We start from the raw sequence: 5701 nt of genomic DNA on the forward strand, positions 1-5701 counted from the left end.
TGAAAGAACAAGAAGTGGTCAGAGAAAAATTGATCCAGTTATTTGCTTCACGTCTTCCATTTCTGGGGAGAATTCGCCAGTAATAATAATATAATATCATTTTTATGATTAAGATGAGTTAACCGCAACAGAATCCAGAGTACAATTTTGTTATTTTGTTATCTAGTGATTGTCAACAAGTTTTTCCCATGAGGGGTGGGGGGTGGGAGGAAGAGATGGGTATGACGCAACTGATCACGTATTGACTTGTTAAGAGTAAGGCTGTTGGAAACCGTCGAGAGCACTCCATGGTACGAAATTAGGAAATCTGAGAGGCAATTATTTTAGTATTTAGGTTACCGGAGATAAACAGTAACACTAGAGCCCTGCTAATTGCAGTATCTCTAAGCAGCTGTCCCTGGGGAGAAGTTTCACTTACTAGAATTAGCTTGTAACTACATCCACCGCCTAAACGCTGTTGTAAGGCGCTACGCTAGAAGGTGGTCACAAAAACGCACGTCTTAGCAGGAGCAGGAAGGTTGATACTTGCTCCTGAGAACCGCAACCTTAGTGGGTTCACAGAGGTTGGACTAGTGCAACAGTGGTTCCTACTCAGGAGACGCTTCAGTGTGGGACCAACTGACGTGTTGCTAGCAATAATAGGGAGAGCGGGGACGTTTGCTTTTCACGTGAACGCTGATGCTATCGAACTTGGGGTTTGTTAACATAAAACTGGAAATATTCCCACATGCTGAGTGGTAGAAGGGGAGGAATCTGTGATTGGCCAAGCGCGCCTTGGAAATACTGAACTGCTCGTCACTTTGAATGAAGCCTGCCAAGTCCGAGTTGCTTGCCGACTACAGGAAGGGAGAAATAGTGCGCCGCCAGAATCCCTTAAGAAGCCTTGTATTTGTGATAATTAATCGAAACCCTTAGCTGCCAACAGGTGTTGTTGATATACCTCAATGGGGACAGCTGAAAATGTGTGCCCCGACCGAGAATCGAACCCGCGATCGCCTGTTTACGTGGCAGACGCTCTACCTATCTGAGCCACCGAGGGCACAGGGGATAGCGCGACTGCAGGGACTTATCCCTTGCACGCTTCCTGTGACACCCACATTCCCAGCTGTCCACAACCAACATTCGTAATGTTCCTAAAGGATATTTCCCCATTCACTCATTACTCGCGCCAACTAACGTGACGATTGCCGTAAGAGTTCTGGCAAAGTGTGCGCGTTCGCACGGAAGAAGGTCCATGGCCGGGTAGGCTTTAACTACATGAAGATACTAACAGTTCCGAAATAACAGATACCAATGATGGCCATGCAGCTTCTCTAGATAGAAATGTTAATTAATCGAAACCCTCAGCTGCCAACTGGTAATGTTGATATACCTCAATGGGGACAGTGGAAAATGTGTGCCCCATTACGAATGTAGGTTGTGGACAGTTGGGTATGTGAGTCTGACGGGAAGCGTGCAAGGAATGTCCCTGCAGTTGCGCTATCCTCTCTGCCCTCGGTGGCTCAGATGGATAGAGCGTCTGCCATATAAGCAGGAGATCCCGGGTTCGAGTCCCAGTCGGGGCAGACATTTTCAGCTGTCCCCGTTGAGGTATATCAGCAATAGCTGTTGGCAGCTGAGGGTTTCGATTAATCATCACTTCCTTCTAGAGAAGCTGCATGGTAATCATTGTTATTTGTTCATTCGGAACAGTTACTATCTTCACCATATTTTTGTATTCAGACGGAGTTCTCAGACCGTTGGAGTGCCAACTCCGCGCCGCTGATAGCTAGCCTCGAGTAAGCTCCGACAAGTCTGTTTTTCTCGCTCGGTGTGCAGCTCTCGAAGTTCATACCTTACAAAGCTGGTAGAGGTTCCAATACTCGTTAGCTATCACCCCACGTACTCATACACTGATTTCTTTTGTGCAGCCTGTGGTATCCTTTGCTTTTTCTAATGCTTAGAATTAACCTTCAGTTTTTAGTAGTAATTCTGGCTTCAAATAAATTTTGTCAATAAGATCACTGAGTAAACTTGAGTCACCTACTGCGAGCAACCTAAAGATTCCCAAAATTCTTGGTTCTCGTAGGTGACCCGTGGTAGGGTTTAGCGCTGATGAATGCAGTCAATCTGCCCTCAGTGGAGGTTTGTCTTTCTGCATCTGCTCCTCACCGCTTGGAAATTGCAGACAGACCTATAGCCTCCTGTCTTCGTTCTAACCTTCGTTAGAGCACGACAACCCATGTTCCGATATGGAGTGCAGTGCTGTGGCCGCCCGGGCGTTTTCTGTCTGCCAGCAGATGATGCCCGGCCGACCACCTGCGGGTCGCTTACTCGAGAATAGCGGCAGTGGAAGCTCTAACGCTGACTAGGCCGGTGAACTGTTTAACTCGCTGGACGATGTCGTACCGTCCTATCTGTCATACTCGTCAGGCCTTAAAACACTAGCATCATAAACTGAATTACTGCAAATATATACACTAAAGGAAGCTTCACAATTATTTATATTTAGTGGAAAACCATTCGCCAACACCGAGCTATCTCAAAGCATATTACACCCTCTGTCCGAAGTAATTAATGAAGACGAAGATAGACAGCCAGTAAAAGACACTGATGACTTCAGTCTTCTATTCTGAGTTCATCCTTGTTGTTTTGGAAATAACATGTACTGGAAGTGGTAGTAAGTGAGCAAAACGTCTAAAGAGGTTCCAGCTGAGAGTGCGGTGTTCCAAGTACTACATCAGATAGTTTAGTTATAGGCAGATCATTTAGAAATGCATAGGGAAACGGAGACACCCATTACACTTCAAATTATGTTGTGGTTCCTGTGAGATATCCATGTTGTATGATGTATGTTGTATTAACTTGTGCGTCTTTGTAAAACCTTCTCCTGACGATATCAGTGGCTTTGGAAATCTTCTTTCATTCGTAACAGAATATAGCTACTAACCATTTACGCTATCACAAAACTTTTGTAAATCGTTCATTTTATAAAATGTTTTGCATCACCCCGGTTCCCAGAACTCCTGAAGATAGACGTTGACTGTGGATATTGTATCACAGACACAGTCCCTTTTACTGTTTAGAGATGTCACTAAACCCGCCCAAAGATGTAAACAACCATGCATGAGCAGCGCCTATCTGACGGAGGGAGTCCAACAGCCGATCAGTTCCGGTCATTCCATCAAGAAGGAGGTACACGGCTCGTGTTGTCTGTAGTTCAACCATGCCTAGACGGTCAATACCGCTGTTCCATAGCGTCCGCATTGTTACTTTGTGCCTGGAAGGGCTCTCAACAAGGGAAGTGTCCAGGCGTCTCGGAGTGAACCGGCGGGGTCAGGGATTTTCACCTGCCTCGAGATGACTGGGTGTTTGTGTTGTCCTCATCATTTCATCATCATCCAGGAAAGTGGCGAAATTGGACTGAGCAAAGGTTGGGAAATTGTACGGGCGCTGATAACCACGCAGTTGAGCGCCCCACAAAACCAAACATCATCATCATCATCATCGGAGTGAACCAAAGCGATGTTGTTCGGACAAGAGATACAGACATGCCGCGATCAGGCCGTGCAAGGGATACTACTGCGATGGATGACTGCTGCCTACGGATTGTGGCTCGGAGGAACCCTGACAGCAACGCCACCATGTTGAATAATGCTTTTCGTGCTGCCTCAGGACGTTGTGTTGCGACTCAAACTGTGCGCAGTAGGGTGCATGATGCGCAACTTCACTATCGACGTCCATGGTGAGGTACATTTTTTCCAACCATGACATCATGCAGCTCGGTACAGATGGGCCCAACAACATGCCGAATGGACCGCTCAGGATCGGCATCAAGTTCTCTTCAACGATGAGTGTCGCATATGTCTTCAACCAGACAATCGTCGGACATGTTTGGAGGAAAGCCGGTCAGGTTGAACGCCTTAGACACACTGCCCAACGAGTGCAGCAAGGTGGAGGTTCCCTGCTGTTTTGAGCTTTCATTATGTTGGGCCGACATACGCTGCTGGTGGTTATGGAAGGCGCCGTAACGTCTGTACGATACGTGAATGCCATACTCCGACCTACAGTGCAACCATATCGGCAGCATACTGGCGAGGCATTCGTATGCTTGGACGACAATTTGCGTCCTCATCGTGCACATCTTGTGAATGATTTGCTCGGGATAAGGACATCGCTTGACTAGAGTAGCCAGCATGTTCTCCAGACATGAATACTATCGAACATGTCTTGGATAGAGTGAAAAGGGCTGTTTATAGACGACGTGTCCCACCAACCACTCTGAGGGATCCACGCCGAATCCCCTTTGAGGAGTGGGACAATCTGGACCAACAGTGCCTTGATGAACTTGTGGATAGTATGTCACGACGAATACAGGCATGCATCAAGGCAAGAGAACGTGCTACTGGGTATTAGAGGTAATGGAGTGTACAGCAATCTTTGGCACAACCTTTGAAGGCCTCGCTGTATGGTGGTACAACATGCAATGTGTGGTTTTCATGAGCAATAAAATGGCGGAAATGATGTTTATGTTGATCTCTGTTCCAGTTTCCTGTACAGGTTCCGGAACACACGGAACCGATTTGATCCAAAACTTTTTTTGATGTTTGTATACATAAGAAAATTCTCAATGGAAACAAAATTATTTCAGGATATGGTGAACTGACATCAAGTATTACACTACATCTCTTTTAAATAATTATATAAGTTAGTTTTAAATGTGGCTTCAGTTGGCTGTTCCTTTTCCAGTTATCACTGTCGTTAAGATCGTCAACTTTTATGTCATAAGTCGTTTATCATTATTGAGGAATGATCAATTACAAAACCAAGTGCCGTGCTATAATTTATACATTTTCATTATTTATTTGTCGGGTGGCGATTATGAGATCAACAATTTTAAAACGTAGAACTATATCGATTGTCATAGGAAACCAATACAAGAGAAGGAACATGGGAAACATTAATGACATAATATTGTTTCGTTATTTCCTTTGAAGTTACCTCTGTTCTTGAGATAAAATAGTTTTTTCCCATTATAACGTGTGTAAGAGTCGTCTGTGAAAACTTCTCATGGTTTTCGTGGAAACATGTACTTTCAAAATTTTTATTCAGTTCAATAACATCTCGATAGGAACAGATACAGTTTACAATAAACTATAGACATCCATTAACGAATACCGAAACAATTAATTTGCATTTCCAGTAACATTTAGTTTAGAACATACAAATAGGTAAAAGACAGGGTTATCCGTAAGAAACATTTCAGTACGTTACAAAAAAATACATACATTATCCGTTGTAAGTTTTACCTACACAAAATCGTTCACACACTGTCTATAAGAAGCCAGATTTTATCTTGTTCTCTAAATATCTTAATAGAGAGTCTGTAGATTTAGGGGGTCCTTTACACATATCGACATGCTTTGCAGCTTACGGGCTGGACTCAAATTCGGAAGTACAATAGACTTTCACGCCTGTTCCTCTTTGATCTGGTCACGCACTGCTCCAAATAATTGTAGTATATCCATCCACATTTTTGTGTAACAGTTTACTCAAGCTGAATGGAATTTTTAAATAATATGTATAAGTTAGTCCTGCTAAGTTTTTTTCTTATCCCTTTTTGAACAATTGTAATCATTCAAACGTTATAAAACTTGATGAGTAGTTAAGTCACACACAAATCTCCCACAATGATGAAGAGTCCTAGTCACTAAACAGAATA

At 43.9% G+C, this 5701-nt stretch overlaps 1 non-coding gene across 1 annotated transcript; it reads left to right on the plus strand.

The window, feature by feature from the left end:
• Nucleotides 1-1490: 1490 nt before the first annotated feature.
• On the plus strand, nt 1491-1565 carry Trnai-uau (transfer RNA isoleucine (anticodon UAU)). Its single transcript has one exon. It is a non-coding gene; the product is annotated as a tRNA-Ile (tRNA).
• The last annotated feature ends 4136 nt before the right edge of the window (nt 1566-5701 follow it).

Source organism: Schistocerca cancellata, chromosome 5 (genome assembly GCF_023864275.1).
Source record: "Schistocerca cancellata isolate TAMUIC-IGC-003103 chromosome 5, iqSchCanc2.1, whole genome shotgun sequence".
In the NCBI taxonomy this organism is placed as follows: domain Eukaryota; kingdom Metazoa; phylum Arthropoda; class Insecta; order Orthoptera; family Acrididae; genus Schistocerca; species Schistocerca cancellata.